The sequence below is a fragment of the Monodelphis domestica genome, chromosome 2 (assembly GCF_027887165.1).
Source record: "Monodelphis domestica isolate mMonDom1 chromosome 2, mMonDom1.pri, whole genome shotgun sequence".
Taxonomy (NCBI): Eukaryota; Metazoa; Chordata; class Mammalia; order Didelphimorphia; family Didelphidae; genus Monodelphis; species Monodelphis domestica.
In genome coordinates this window covers 465,075,675-465,093,009 of record NC_077228.1, presented here as the reverse complement: position 1 = coordinate 465,093,009, position 17,335 = coordinate 465,075,675, and the positions used below count along the sequence as shown (strand labels likewise).

Below are 17,335 nucleotides of genomic sequence, written 5' to 3'. Positions count from 1 at the left end.
TTTCCTTGATTACCTTAGGAAATGAACCTAATAGTGGTATTGCTGAATCACAAATTATACAGAGTTTTGTAACTCTTTGAGTATGATTGCAGATTGCTCCTCAAAATTGTTGGATCAGTTCACAGTTTCACCAACAATGTATTAGGGTCCCTATTTTTCCAGATCCCCTTCAATATTTGTCATTTTCCCTTTTTTATCATTTGGCCAATCTGAGAGGTGTGAGATGATATCTCAGAGCTATTTTTACCAGCATTTCTCTAATCAATAAAGATTTAGAGCATTTTATCATGAAGCTTTGATTTTTTTCATCCAAAACCATCTTTTCCATACCTTTTGACCTTTTATCAATTGGGGAATGCTTCTTATTCTTATATATCTGACAAAGTTCTCTATATAATTTATATATAAGACCTCTATCTGAGAAACTGTCAATAAAACACTTTCTCAGCTTATTTCTTTCTTTCTAATCTTGACTACATTAATTATATTTATATAATTTTTTTCAATTTAATGCATCCAAAATTATCCATTTTACAATGCTATCTCTTTTATTCATGAATTCTTCTTCTAAATATAAATCTGACAAGTAATGTTCCATGTTCTAATCTGTTTATATTATCTTCTTTGATACTTGGGCTACATATCCATTTTGATTTTATATTGGTAAATTGTGTAAGATAATGGTCTATAGCTAGTTTATGCCATACTGATTTTCAGTTTTCCCATCATTTTTTCCATATAACTTTATCTTTAATTTTATCAAACTCCAATTTGTTAAATTATGATATTTTACAACTGTTTGTTGTGAGTCTATTCTGTTCCAATGGATCTACTTTTCAATTTTTTAGCCAGTACCATATAGTTTTGATAGACCACTTTATAATATAGTTTGAAATCAGATCCTGCTAGGCATCCTTCCTTAACAGTTTATTCATTATTTCCCTTAAAATTCTTAACCTTTTGCTTCTCCAAATGAATTTTGTTATTTTTTCTAGTTCAAAACATATTTTTGGTAATTTAATTGGGATAGCAATGAATAAATAGAGTAGTTTAGGTAGAATTGTAATTTTAATTATATTGACTCTACTCACCTATGAACAATTACTATTTTGCCTTGTATTTAAATGTTACTTTATATGTCTAAAAAGTATTTTGTTAAGATGTTAATATTGTTTCTGGATTTGTTTTGAAGATATACTCCTAGGTATTTCATTCTCTTTATGTTGAATTTAAGTGGGTTCTTTCTTATAATCTCTTCTTGCAGGGCATTGTTATGCAGATATATACCAATGCTGATGATTTATGTAAATTGATTTTATAATCTGCTACTTTTTGGTGGTTTCAATTAATTTTCTAGTTGAATTTCTGGGATTATAACTATACTATATATATATGTATATATATATATATATGTAATCACATATATGTAATCATTTTATTTGCTTTTTTCTAATTTTTTCAATTGCATACCCAGTTCATTGGTCTGTTCTTTGTTTTATTTATATAAGTATTTAGAGATATAAATTCTCCTCTAATTACTCCTTTTTTTCTTTATCCTATAAGTTTTAGTATGTTGTCCCATTATTATCAGTTTCTTTAATAAAATCATTTTTCTATGATTTGTTCTTTAACCCAAATATTTTCTAATATTGTTATTCAGTTTCCAGTGAATCAATTGTACAAAAAAGCAAGCCATTCTCCAATTGATAAATGGGCAAGGGACATTGTGAGATTTAAAATAGTGAAGCCCATAAACTGTAGTGATTAAAATAGTGGAAGATATAAATTGTGATAGATATAAGAGATGGTGAGTAAATTTTACCACAGAAAATATGTTTCACTACAGTGTCTTGGTTTTAAATCAAATATAAGGTGGTCACCAGGGAAATATTCCCAATTATTCAATTACCCAAGTCAACTGGATTTTATAGAGATTTTTAATTAATACAAATGTGGAATTAAAGAAAAGAGAGAAAGAGAGAAAAAAGGAAATAAGTAGGAAGGGCCTTAAGCCAACATGGCCTAGACCTGAGTCTTAAGAGAGAGATATCAGTCAGTTAGTCTTTTAACACTCACCACAAGGTCTGCCTAAGCAAGGATTCTAGTGACACCAGGCCAGCATCATCTCAGCTGCTTTCACCAGCTCCCTCTCCATCTGAATGTTTCAGAATCAGTCCTTCCTCAATCTAAATGTTTCAGAATGACCTCCAACTCTTTTCTGAGCTCTTATTTTTAAGGGCAAAATCTCCTATGTCACCTCCCCTAAATTCTTCCATCTACCAATCACTGTAGATGTTTTCCAAAAGACAGCCCATTTTGAATTTACAGCTGAGTAGATTAATCTCTTTAGTAAGTCGGAAAAAAATGCTGCTGTGTTGACTAATTTCATTAAGAGAAAACCTCTGAGTAAGTTTTCACCTTTTAGGTCTAAGTAGTTACAAGTTGCCCCACCTTTATAGGCACCTAGCATCCCAGTGTATCAATGCCAAAAACAGGCATGGCTCAAAGAACTCCTTTCCTTTATAAGTATGGTTTTCAAGTACTTTCATTGTTTAGCAAGGAGTTTTCTGCCCTAAAGCAGTCTTAAGTAGGGGTGGAGTAGGGATACTCCCATAGCAAGGAGTTTTCACATTCAAGGAGAGTTCTCACTATCTGGTAGGGAATTATTTCAAGTAGGGAATTGGAGGATTCCTCAATGTGGAGTAAAATTTTTAACATTCATAAGTCTGTAAAATTTTAAGGCTTACAACATAAATAGGCAATTTTCAGCTAAAGAAATCAAAACTATTAATAAGCACATGAAGAAGTGCTCTAAATCTCTTATAATCAGAGAAATGCAAATCAAAACAACTCTGAGGTATCACCTCACACCTAGCAGATTGGCTAACATGACAGCAAAGGAAAGTAATGAATGCTGGAGGGGATGTGGCAAAGTGGGGACATTAATTCATTGCTGGTGGAGTTGTGAATTGATCCAATCATTCTGGAGGACAATCTGGAACTATGCCCAAAGGGTGATAAAAGACTGTCTGCCCTTTGATCCTGCCATTGCACTGCTGGATTTGTACCCCAAAGAGATATTAAGGAAAAAGACATGTACAAGAATATTCATAGCTGCTTTCTTTGTGGTGGAAAAAAATTGAAAAGGAGGGGATACCCTTCAATTGGGGAATGGCTGAATAAATTGTGGTATATGTTGGTGATGGAATATTATTGTGCTAAAAGAAATAACAAACTGGAGGAATACCATGTGAACTGAATTGTCCTCCAGGAATTGATGCAGAGTGAAAGGAGCAGAACTAGGAGAACATTGTACACAGAGACTGATACACTGTGGTACCATCGAATGTGATCCTGAACAACCCAGTGTCAGCTACTGGAGAGGTTGGGGGAGGGCAGTATGATTTTTGTAACCAAGGAATAGTATTTTAAATTGACTGACTAAAATAAATTAATTAATTAAATTTAATTTTTTAAAAAATGAAGGAAGTCTTTGGGAGAAGTTTATGATCTAACATTCTCCCTCCTTTGGCAGTTAGGTGGTGTAGTGGATAAAGCACTGGTCCTTGAGACAGGAAGACATCTTCCAAAATTAAAATCTGTCTTCAGACATTAGCTGTGTGACCATGAGAAAGTCAGTTAACTCCATTTGCCTCAGTTTCTTATCTGTCAAATGAATTGGAGAAGCATGTAATGGCAATCCACTCCAGTATCTTAGCCAATAAAATCCCAAATGGGGTCACAAAGAATTAGATACAACTGAAAAACAGTTAAACTCTAACCTTGCAATCAGAGGACATAAGAGTTTGAGGGAGGTGAGATGTTCAAATCTGAGTCAATCAGTATGAAGATGAAATTTCAGGTTATTACCTTCTCCAATGCAGACCATAATGTTCCCTGGAGTTCAAACCAAATAGAACTGCTCAAGGCAAGTGCAGAATTAACATAAATGGCCACATATTTCCCCAGTTTTATTATTCTTAATTATACCTTTTATATCATTTGCTTACAAGTTAATTTTGGAATTATGATGTTGCTTTTGGTATTTCCACCCACAATAAACTTTCCACTGTCGTTTTGGTCACTGGTAATGTAAATTTTTCATAAATTGCAATGTTCACATTCATAACTATTTAGCATTCCTGGGAAAATAGTGAAATTAAGGCAATTGACTTTGTTAGGACATAACTTGTGATCATCAAAAGCACTCTAATTTTCCAAATGCAATCTGGCCTATTACTCTATATTCTCCATATCTATATATAATGTCTGTCCAAAATGCTAATGGACAAGTTCAATTGGCTGTCACTCAACTTTATTTCACAGTTTTGGATATTCCCATAATTCACTTATTTGTTTTGTATTTTTTCTGGAAGGAACTGTTAACTTTTCATTTTTGAGATCCCAGATCTCACGGAAGAGAAAAGTATAGAATTTTATGATGACACGATTTGGACAATGTCCTCAAGCAAGAGTCTCTAGCTTCATTTCACAAATTTCCCTTCACTGAAAATGTTTCTTCAAATTGGATTTATCAAAGGATATCATCTATGAAAGTAGAAAACACCTTTGGTGAACATTTTACCATATTTGGGGATTTTTTTTAATTTGGAAAAATGTATTTAATTAATTTAGAAAATTTTTTCCGTGGTTACATGGTTTATGATCTTTCTCTTCCCTCCCCCTAATCTGCTCCCAAAGCCAGCAGGCTATTCCACTGGGTTTTACATGTGCCATTGCACAAGACCTATTTCCATATTATTGATATTTGCACTAGGGCGATCATTTAGAGTCTACATCCCCAATCATCTCCCCATCGACCCATGTGATCAAGGAATTGTTTTTCTTCTGTGTTTCTACTCCAACAGTTCTTTCTCTGGATGTGTATAGTGTTCTTTCTCATTAGTCCCTCCAAATTGTCCTGGATCATTGCATTGCTGCTGTTAGAGAACTCCATTAGGTTCAATTGCACCACAGTGTATCAGTATCTCTGTGTAATGTTCTCCTGGTTCTGCTCCTTTCACTCTCCACCAATTCCTGGAGGTTGTTCCAGTTCACCTGGAATTCCTCAAGTTCATTAATTCTTTTAGCACAATAGTATTCCATCATATTTTTGGCTTTTAAAAAATGTTGATTTGATTAAAGATTTCAATTGATTAATGATAAAAATCATTAAACAAAATTATTTCTGTGGTCGTCTTTCATGGAAACATGTATGATCTCAGCATACGTGTGGGCTAACTTGTTGGAGAAGAACTTTTAAAGTTTAATTTTAATATTCTAAGACAAAAGCTTTATAATCAATGAACAAAAGAGTTGTATTTATAGAATTATTAGGATATTTTCTGTCTGTAAAGATATCTCCCATGTATAATCCTAGGTGAAGATATGATTCTTTCCTTTTCTCATATTTTCATCAATGTTATACTTGAATAAATAGGAAATTCTTCAAGGATATACAGTGATTTGGGCTTAATTAAATAGAAGGAAAGAAAATATCCAGATTTACATTTGGTAAATTGGATGGTGTTTTTGGTGTTTTAATTATTGTAGTTTCAAAAATATTCATTCCTTTGAGTAAAGAAATGGGAGGGTGGAGAGGTAATGCTATTGATATTCTCCTACAGGTGTTACATAACTGAGAACCATGACACACCGTAATCTCAGAAGTATAAAAACTTCAGCTAATCCAAGAAAATGGATTAGGCATTTAATGCCTAATGGAAAATGGAAAAGGCATTTAAATGGGTGGGTGTAAACAGAATATAGCAATTTGACAACACATCAATAATTCATTTATTAAATGCCTACTATGTGCCAGGCATAGAGTATCATAATCAAACTTATTAAAAGGCATATGTGTCCAGAAAAAGAGGCAGACCAGCCATCTAACAATAATATAACAACATCATAATAACAGTAATTATAGGTAGCATTTATACAGTACCTACTGTGAGTCAGGGACTTTGCTGGGAATTTTGCAAATATTATCTCATTTGATACTCACGAACAACTCTGGGAGGTATATACAATTTTTTATCCACATTTCACAGCTGAAGAAACTGAAGTAAACAAGTGACCTGCCCAGTGTCACACAGCTAGTAGTGAGTGTTGTTAAATTTTTTATGGTTGGCCTTAATTTTGATTGGTGGTGACCAGGGATTTAAATTCTAAATCCCAAAATGAATTACTAAAATAGAATGGAATTATGGTAGTTTATTTACAATAGAGGGAAGATATTAAGGAAAGAGAAAGAGAGAGAGAGAGAGAACTCCGGCTTCCTATGAGCCAGGTAGAAATTCTAAGACCCTAATCAGGGAAAGAAGTCTCAAGAGAATGGGTTCACACTTCCAGAAAGGTGGGGAAACTAAGTCAGCTTTTCACTCGCCATGGTGACAGTCTAAAAGGAAAGCAGTCTGAGGTCTCCTGCATAAGCTCCTCCAGGGGTCCAGTGCCACAGCCACGTCTCTTCACTCCAAGTCTGAGTGTCTGTCTTCCAGTCTCTCCTCAATTGTCTGTCTTCCAATCCAACTCCAAGCAACTGATTCTTTTTCCAGTTTAACTCAGAGTCAGAGGATCTATATATTTTCTGGCCTCTGTGGTCCTCTGTTTAAAGATCTTTTTCTCTTGTGTCACCTCCCCTAAATTTTACATCTACCAATCATAGGAGATGCTCTCTCCAGAACTTCCCACTTTAGTTCACACCTTTTTTGGTTAGATTATACCATTTTTGGTTTTATCACAACTTTTGTAGTTATTTCGCACCTTTAGTAATTAGTTCCCACCTTTATTGGTTAGTTACTTTTTTGTAGATTAAAATGAGTAGATCTACTTCAAATAGTGAGTTAACACTTTCGGGGATTAAAAATCTAAAAATAGACTGGGGATTATAATTTAATCTTCCCAATAAAGGAAGAGCTAAATACCTTCATTGTTACAATCAGGGGAGAGCTAGATCCAATCTTCACAGTATCTGAGATTGGAAATGAATTTGGGATTTTCTGACTTCAGGCATAGTGCTTTATCAACTGTGTCACCTTGTTGCATCCTAAAAGAGTAATGAAAAACAGATGGGCTATTTTACCATTATATTTCTGTCTACTAAGTATTTAAAGGAGTGGTGAAAAGCTTCCAGCATATTGAGTGGATCATTATAAAACACATATAAAAGTCACATAGGATGAAAGAGAATAGATAGCCTCTTTAAAGGAGGAAGTCATCATACCAATGAGATTAAGGATTTACTAAAGAAATGAGGTAAAATATCTTAAACACTACAGCTGTCCAAAAGTAGAAGAGGCTGACTAATAGATGTTTTGACTTCTTGATCACGGGAGGAATTCATTTAAAGGCTGGATAACTACTTATTGGGTAAAAATCTAAAGGTAGGACCAATGCTTTGGGTGGGTGATGGAGGGAAGGTGTTGCCTTAAATGACCTTGGTAATTCTGATTCCAGTTCTAAGAGTCTATCTATGAGATTATGTATTTATTGGTAGGGGTAAGGAGAGAATTTCCTTCCATTCAGGCTGTGGATAAAAATAGTTCAAATTCTGGCTAAGTTCATGTATTCAGTCACAACTCTTGTCAAGGAAGTAGATTGCAACTAAAAAAAGAGAGAGATAATCTTTTTCTTAAAGAATCCACCATTATTATCCATTAGTAACTAACTAAAGTTATCAGAGGAAATAACATAGTAAAGTGAAAAGATTGCTGGATTTGGAGTTAGAGAGTCAGGGTTCAAGTCCTGTTTCTACTACTTAGTACTCATAATAAGCATGAGGTAGCCTTGACTTCTCTATGTTTGATATTTTTCATTTTAAAGTGAAGGAATTATAATAAATGACCTCTAAGCTTCCTTCTATTTCAAGCTCTGCATCTGTAATCCTAAAATCTAATAAAATTACAATAAGGGAGTAATGTTCTTGATCAAAAATATCTTTTAAAAAAAATTTGTCAGTCTGTTTACTTTTCCATTGGCCAGAAATACATTTGGGAGTTGGGGATGGGGAACAGTACTCAATCTGTCTGAAAAATCAAATTTGTCTTGGTTCTTATGTAATTGACTTCTTTAGGCAGTTGGCTAACAGAATACTAATATCCCAGCGCTGCGCTTAAGAGGATTTTCATGAAGGTCATTTTAGTTAGCCAACAATATTTTAAAAAATAAGAAACCTGTCTTTCAAAATGGCTAGGTCAAGCCAGAAAGGTCATATTTCACAAGTCAATGTCCACAAAGGCTCAAAATATAGTTCTTCATATTGCTGGTATCCCATGAAAAGGTGCAAGGGTCAAGAGAACAAAGAAAGCTATGGAGAGGAGATATTGAGAGAGCAAAGCAAAACTTGCGACCACAGAATATCCAGGGAAAGAGGGAAATTAAAGAAATGTGAGGAATACAAAGTACGAAGCGGAGCTACTCAACTGTGACCGTAGCTTACCCCCAACATGACAGAGAGCACAGATGGACAAAGGATTAATGTCCTGCTGCAAGCCTAATGCCACCAGGCCAAGGCCTTACAGTAAGACCAAAATGTTTTTTATAAAGAAAAATAAGTGTTCCTGTTGCAAGCTCAGGCCAGGACCCTACAGTATGACCAAATTGTCTTTCATAAAGAAAAGTGAATGCTATAAGCCAAAGCCAGTCATGTGTAAGCACTACCAAAAGACACGGCTGGTTGCCATTATAGTTCTCAAAACTGGCATTTAAAATCACTCAGACAGATGGAAGAAAATTATGCAATAAAAAGTTGACATTTGATTCTACTCTGTGTGTTTGTTAAGTTAATTCTTATCTTGCACTCAGATTAATTCTGAATGACAATCAGATTGTGACAGTTTGTAGTTCATGTGAGGATTATATTGGTTCCAAGGGCCAAATGGAGACTAAATGATGCTTCAGTTTATAACAATTAATCACAAGTATGTAATTATATCAAAAGCCCAAGGATGACAAATGATGAGAGCAAAGCTTACCAAAGGAAATATGAAACACATCAGTCTTATTTGTAAGAATGAAAAATTGCTTGGTGGGGATGATCAAGGATGATGTAGAGAAGAGAAGAATTAGCACCTCCATTTTTACAAATAAGGAAATTGAGGCACATAAAGTCTAAATATTCTCAGGGTCACAAAGCTAATAAACACCAGGGTCAAATCCTTATCTATCACTCTACCTCTCTTGTGCAACACAAGTGTGCAAGACATTGAATAAGATTTATGGTACATTTTTGATAACATTTTATTAAATCAAAGAATTCTGAGACCTCTTTCTTCTCCATGAATTCAGTGTGGCTTTCAGTCTTTTCTTTCCTTCTAAAATCTTCCCTCTAAAAAATTTCCTTCTAAAAATTCCCTCAACAAGGGAATTTTGACATATATATTTAATATTTCTCCATCCACTCTAACTTCCTGTTTCCTCCTTTCCAAAATCTAACCCCTCCATCAAACCACAGCTAGAAACAGATTTTTTTTAAGTTGTCATTACCCACAAGTGTTCCACTTGCAAATTTCATGGACTCTGAGATTCCTTTATTTGCTCGCTGTGTGATACTGTTCCATTTCTTCCTCTTTGTTTCAACTCCAAACCTTTGTTTTCACCAAGACCCCAAGTCTTTCTGCTTAACACTTCTTTCTCAAGTCATTATCTCCATATTGACTACACAATCTTCCTTTTCTTATCTTGACCCTTTGATGAGCTTGTTCAGCTCTATACTGTCTCCTCTCAAATTTCCTGCCCTTTATCCTATTTAAGATCTTGCCTCTCCAAACCTCAATCTTATGTTACTTTCACCATCTAATTCCTTTACTTCTGAACTTCCAGGTTGCTGAACAAAGCTAGAAAACTACCATGAAGTCATGCTAACTGAGTCCACTATAAATTCATGTTACATTATTTCCACTATGTCCAATCTATGGCAAGGCAATCCTTTCACATCTCTTTAATCAATTTACCATCCACTCACATGGAAGCTTTTCCAAGTCTTTACACCCCTACGCAAGCCACTCATGATTCCTTGTCTTCCCATCCTCTCAGTTGAGAGCTTTGCCTTATTTCACTGTTTCATTGAAAAAAATTGAGACAATTAACTGGCAGTTTTTTTTCTCTGCTCTTCAACTCATAAGATACCTTCTGTGTCTATTTCCTTATTCTCCCATCTTTCATAATGAAGTAGTCTTTCTCTTTGCCAAGGTAAATCCCTCTACATGTTTAAGTGAATCCATTCCATCCCATCTTGACTAAAATATTGCCCCCCTACAATTCCTTCTCTCTTCATAATCTTCTATCTCTCTCTGGCTATTGAGTACTTCCCTAATGTTTACAACCATATCTGTGTCTCCCTCATTTGCAAAAGAACCTCAGTCTAACCATTCTTGCTAGCTATCATATTATATCTCTCCTCTCTTTTGTGGCTGAACTCCTAAAGAAAGTCATCTCTAAATACATGTTTTCTCTTTCTTTCCCTTCACTCTCTTCTTAACTCTTTGTAGTCTGATTTCCAACTTCATTATTCAACTGAAACAGCTCTCTTTAAAGTTCCCACTCTTTTTTAATTGTCAGATCAAATGGGCTTTTCTCAATCTTCATCTTTTTATTTACTTTTCTGCAGTTTGTAAAACTGTCAATCACACTTTTATTGATACTTTAAAGGTTTTCTAGACACTAATTTCTTCTGAATCTCTTCCTAACTATCAGAATTCTGTCTCCTCTGATGAATATTCAATCAGGCTTCATTCTGGGACCCCTTTATGCTTGGTGATCCCATCAGCTCTTCTGGATTCAACAATAAATCTATGTTAATTATTGTTAAATCAATTTGTTTCATAAACACCCTAAACTCAACAAGTCTAAAACTATTTATCTTTTCCTCATGCCTTTTTTTTTCTTTTCCTAAACTCCTTAATAGTGTTACTACTATCCTTTCAGTTACCCAAACTCATAATTTAGGTGCTATCCTCCAATCTTCACCCTCACTCTTGATATCTATGGAAAGGAAACAAGAATAAGTTCTGAACATTCTGTCACTGTGTTGGAACAAGCAACAGTGGGAATATCCATAGAGAAGAAATTGACAAGACTGACAGTTGGTAGGGGAAGGGGCAACTGGGAGTGGCAATGGGTCTTGGGACTAACACTTCCTTCCTGGTGTGGGGAGTGTGAGGAGCTTGTTCTTCATAGTCTCTGGAGAGTGGTACTGATATTTTGTTCAGCCCAAAGATACTGGCCCAACCATCTTTGAAAGTCAGAACTGTTCTTGTTGTTTGCTGTCTACTGCTAAGATTATGAAATTAAGAAAACTAGCACAGATATAGGGTACACAGGAACAGGGGGAGAAACCCTCCACCATCCTGTGAGGCCTGGCCTCAGCTCCAAAGCTGAGAAAGACTCCATCCTTATTTAGGGACCTCCCTCTTCCCTTTTTCCCTGATACCTCTTCAATCTGAACTGGTTATTAAAATTTCTCTTATTAGAATATTGCAGTCAGATAAGTGAACTATCTTTTCTAGGGCATAGAGGGAGCTAAACCTCAGTTCGGTCATCCAATTACAAATGGTCCTTATTGGACCCCTGCTGGGCGACCACAGTTGGGAGAAAGACTGGTCCCTCAGGAGGGTCTGTGTTTAGCCTGCTTTGGGGCAACTTCAGCAGCATTCCAGCAAGAAGACATCCCTACAGGCTATCATAAGTTGCTCATTTCTCGGACACCCCATTTGGTCAAAAACAGCCTCTTGGCAGGGGTCATCTCTCACCTTTGCCTCACCAGCAGCCATATTCTCTCTCTCCCTTCAACTCCTCCTTACCCTCCTACAAGCCTTCCTTATCCCCTGTTTTTCCAATTCCCCATTCTTTCCCAATAAATATTACATATCCAATAAGTGGTAGATAGTCACTCACTAGTATAGGTTGGAGCTCTTAATAGATTAGATAAGCACAGAATTTAAGATTTGGAAGGGACCTCAGTGGCATCTTGGTCTTTCACACATTTGTAAAGATTCCTCATTTTAACATACAAGACATATGGACATCTGCATGCAACTGAAATTCTCTCAGGAATGAAAATATTTTTTGAAAATTCTAATCTACTTTTGAATAGCTTAAATGTTAGAAAGTTTAGTTTAACTTTGTTTTGTTCTCTTCCTGATGTTAAGCTCTAATTTGATTATTTTTAAATTTAAATTAGTGTCATGTAGAACCAAAGAGAATGAATGTAATCACTCTTTCACTTGAGAGTTCTTCAAATATTTGGAACTAACTATAAAGTTTCCTTGAATTCATTAAACTGATGGTCCTGGGGAATTTTCTACATTTCCCCCCCAAAAACAAATTAATAACCAACCCTTTTATGAGACTCACTGATTACATACCCAGAAACTACACAAACATAATTATAAAACATGTTTACACAAATACAGTCAAATTTAAACAATTAGAGAAATAACAAATATTCATGGGTGGGCAGAGCCAATATAATTAAAATGGCAATTCTACCTAACCCAGTCTGCTTGTTCAATGCCATCCCAATATAATTTCCAAAAAATATTTTATTGAAACTGAAAAAAATAATTTTAAAAATCAATTTGGAAGAACAAAAGATAAAAAACCAGCAAATTAATTAATGAAAATAAGTGCAAATGAAAGAGGTCTAGAAGTACCAGTTTTTAAACTGTATTATAAACCAGTAATTATGAAAACTGTCTGGTTCTAGCTAAGAAATAGAAAGGTAGACAAGTGGAGCAGAATGGACATAAAACAAACAGCAGTAAAAATATATATATATAGTAACCTTGTATATGACAAAAGTATAGATTCAAGTTTGGAGATAAGAACTCATTACCAAGTTAAAATTGCTGAGGCTGTTGGAAAGTAGTTTGGCAGAAACTAGGTATAGATATTAATCTTACACCATTCAATAAGTTGAAAATGGCTACATGACCTAGACATAAACATAGAAATCATAAATAAAAAAGAATGGAGAATATGTTACCTATCAGATTTATTGATAAGATTTATGAATAGGAGATGAATTTATGAGTAAACAAGAGAGAATTTTGAGAATGTAAAATGGATAATTTTGATTACATTACACTAAAATTAGTTTGTATAAATAAAATTTGTGTAGATAAGATTAGAAGGAAAACAGAAAATTAGGGGTAATTTTATAGTCAGTTTTTCAGAGAGAGGTCTCATATCTAAAAGAGAGAGAACTCTGTCAAATTTAGAAGAAAAAGAACTATCCTCTAAATGATAAATGGGTAAAAGATATGAAGAAATAATTTTTTGATGAAGAAATCAAAGTCATATATAGGCACATAAAAATGCTCTAAGTCACTGATTAGAGAAATGCAAATCAAAACAATTCTAAGATATCTTCTTCATACCAATCAGACTGGCTAAAATGATAAAAGGGCAAAATGAGAAATGCTGCAGAGGATATGGAAAAATGGGGAAATCAATCCACTCTTGACAGAACCATGAACTGATACAACTACTTTGGAGAGCAATTTGGAATTGTGCTATATAGTTTTAAAACTGGGTGTATCCTTAAATCTAGTAATACCATTGCTGGGTCTGTTTCCCAAGAAAGTCATAGAAAAAGGAAAAGCATCTATATATTCCAAACTATTTATAGCAATTCTCTTTGTGGTGGCAAAAATGGAAATTAAGGGGATGTCACTCAATTAGAATGGCTGAACAAATTGCAGCATATGGTTGAGATGAAATATTATTGTGCCATAGGAAATGATTGGCAGATTAATTTTTAAAAACTTGGAAAGAACTACCTGAAACAATGAAAAGTGAATCGAGTACAACAAAAGGGACTTTATCTACATCTATAGAATTAATATTTGAAGAATGATTTGTGAATGTCCACCTGCAGAGAAAGAGCTGATAAGCAGGAAAAAAATATATATATATATATAACATACATACATATTGTTTTTCAGGTTATGCCTTCTGTGGTGTAAGGAGAGGGAGAAAAGACCTGAGAATAAATTCTAATAAAATAAATTACTTGTGTAAATCACTTTGGGGTGTATGAAGTATTCAGGAATTTCTAGCACCTCTGGTATAAGGGCTTGCTGAGCCATTTTCATGTCTATGACATCTACTTTTGATGTCCACCAATTCTCACCTATGGCTTGAAGAATCTTCATATTGAACAGCAGTCATATTCTGGAGGGCAAAAAATCACATCTGGGCAGGTGGATAAAACCAGGTTGAGGGTAAAGGACAGGCTCAAACTATCAGTGAGTTAAGGGAATGTCTACCCCAAGTCTGTGAAGACTTACCCTAGTGTAATGAGCAGGTGAGAAAAATATTTTCCAAAGGTCACAAAAGCATTTGAAGCAGATGATGTGGAGTGCTTAGAGCTTGATCAAACATCAAAGTTCTCAATGTCATTCACTGCAACCCAAGCCATCACAAATTCTACTGACTTCTGTCTTGCCACTAGACTTTGATAACCCTGGAAGAAAGAGTGAGGATGCTAACTACAAGCAATTCTGCTTCCCTAAAACCTAATGCGTGTGTGAGTCAAGACATCATCCTGTGATTGTCTTTAGTCTGCTTCAAAAACAAAGAATGAACAACAAAAAGATGCTATTTACCCTCCTTCTCGCTTGAGCCTCAAGTAAGCCTCTTGGGAGAAGGTATCATTTTCTTTCTTATCTTTGTAGTCAGGGTCTATGTGGCCCATCTTGGGTCCTTAATAAATGTTTGGTGAGTTGAATATATATGTGTGTGTGTGTGTGTGTGTGTGTGTGTGTGTACATCTATATGTATATATATATATATATATATATATATATATATATTTACTACTAAAAAGTACAGAAGGCTCCTGTTTTCTAATCATAGCACTGAAGTAAAGACAATGATGGCTAATCTTTGAATAATGAAAGTACTAAAAAGAAAGCAACAGTGGATAGAAGGCCAGGTCTGGAGATGGCAGACTAAGACCTTCCTAGATATGTGACTCTCAGCAAGTCACTTAACCCCATTTGCCTCTGCCTTGGATCTGATACTTATTGATTCTGAGATAGAAGATAAGGATTTTCCTTTTGTTATATTTTGTTTTTAAAGAATATAAGTTGCTCCCTGGTTGGGATTGTCTTTTTTTTTTTGGTCTTATTGTTTCTCTGCCTAGCCTACTTCCTGGAAAATAGTTATTATTTGATAAATATATGTTGAATGAATGAAAAGATAAATGAATGAAATAAAAAGAACATTTAAATTCAATGAATTTTCTGCATTTGAAGAACTTCTTAACCTGGTTTGGGTTAGATAGCCTAGAAGAGTTTGAGAGAGTTTGCCCTTCAGTTTTCATTACTCTTTTATCCTCATCACCCCCAGTTGATCCCCAGAAGACTATGAGTTGGTCTATACAAGCTAAGAAGCATGACTCAAGGCTAGGAATAGCTCATACTGCCAACTCTGAGTTCCCATGGGGTAAGTGACACTAGAGATCTCAGGCTACGTCCAAGTCAATAGTGGACAAATGAATAATGCCTGATAAATGCACCCTCCTCCCTCCCACAAAAACACCAAATTGATTGTTTTTTTTTTAACAGTGTCATGTAGACAAAAACTAGTCGCATAGGTGGACAGTTGTAAAATTCTGATGATTCGGTTTCATGAACTAGAAAGAAAGACCCTAATATACCTCACATTTGTCATGGGGAGGTGGGAGGTCATACTGGAGACAACAGGTCAATGGATGAATGTTTTTTTAAAGCTGAAGATATGAATACCAATTTTTAAATTTTCATGAAAACCTGTGGAAATTCACAAAAAATCATCTGAATACATTAATTGTGTTTGTCATCTTAATAAATTCCTCATTAAAAAGCCTGTCACAAACTCACCACTCAAACCTCCTCTTTGGACATTTCCCAGTCTCAGCATGTAAATTTTTATCTTGCACATCTGCTAGGAAAATGCAATTAGTTAAACCCATATGTCTCAGGGGAGCATGAAAAATTTAAACAGTCAGAAAAGACCATTCAGCCCAATAAACATTTCCTTATGGTTTCCCAATTTTCATTTTCCTGTGGCCTTAACTTCTCCTTTTCTTTTTCTTCATCATCCCATGTCTGGAAAGAGTCATGGAAACCTATATCATTTAATCAGTTATGATGCTGGCCTAACCAAAAATCCTGATATACTAAACAAACTTGTATTGTTACCCAAAAATAAGTCTCTTGATATAATTTTAATTTTAACAAGTGAGAAGATAGAAAGGAGTTTGGAGGTGCTACTGTGAAGAGTGAGTTATACTTCTCAGGATGTAAAAGTCATTCATATATGTCTCTCTCTATCAGGGCTTTACTTTTATTATGGATAAACAGATTGCATACATTTCCTGTCCTTATGAGGCTCAAAAAAGCCCCTGAATACCCACAATTTTCTTAATAGATTGTTCTAGTACTTAGAGAAATCTATCATATGTCTAATGTGTCATTAATTCGATCATTTTAATCAGTCTTATTTTGTAACAAATATCACCTGCATATACTTATCAGTATAAATGATTCTCACTCAATACCAGTTCTTAAAATGAGTTCTCTGTGAATGAGCCAGAACCCCCATCTCCTTTATAACCCCACAAAGAAGTGAAAGTCTATATGGCAGAAGAAAGTCATGGCTCTTTTTTTCAGTCACTTTCACAAGGGACTAAAAAGCAAACAATTAAGTAATATATGTGGGGACCCACTCACTACTTAATCAATAATACAATCCATTTTCCCCTTATTTTCATTCTCCAAATTGATTCTTCCTTCATCATTTCAAATTAAATATTTCCAGTTCACTACTCCATCCTCACAATTCTGATTTTCTAGCCCCTTCTTTCATTTTGTTGTGATTTTCAAAGATTCATTAGTTCTGATATCTATCTCTTTATGCCCAACACAGGTAAGTATGATCCTTCATTTGTAGGGTCTCATCCAAAGTAGAACATGTGTGTGGGGGGGCACATAAGCACATATGCTTTTGAAATCTGGCTATAAATATATCATAGAACGAGAAGCCAAAAAGTCTCTCTAAGATTTCCTTTTCTGGACAATGGCTGCCAAAACCTGGCTGGAAACAGAGTTAGTGATTTGGGCAGTGCATGTAAGGGTGAGTGGATGGGGACTTTCAGGCTTACCCACCAGCACCCTGAGCACCCATATCTACCTTGGGCTCATTCCCCCAGCCTGCTCATGTTCATGCATGCACTGGTCTCTTTCCCAATCTTCCAGTGCCACATATCAGAAACACCCTTATCCACCCTAGGCTCTTTTTCCATTTATACTATTCCATTTTGTTTTTCTAAGATACTTTTAAGGTGATG

The 17,335-nt window shown here is 35.0% G+C and overlaps 1 long non-coding RNA gene across 1 annotated transcript in view; it reads left to right on the top strand.

The window, feature by feature from the left end:
• The window catches only part of LOC103091923 (uncharacterized), a 38,234-nt gene extending 23,514 nt beyond the window's left edge, over positions 1-14,720 (top strand). The window contains exon 3 of the long non-coding RNA XR_463254.2: positions 14,456-14,720. This is a non-coding gene — a long non-coding RNA (uncharacterized LOC103091923). The remainder of the gene's footprint in view (positions 1-14,455) is intronic.
• Positions 14,721-17,335: the final 2,615 nt, after the last annotated feature.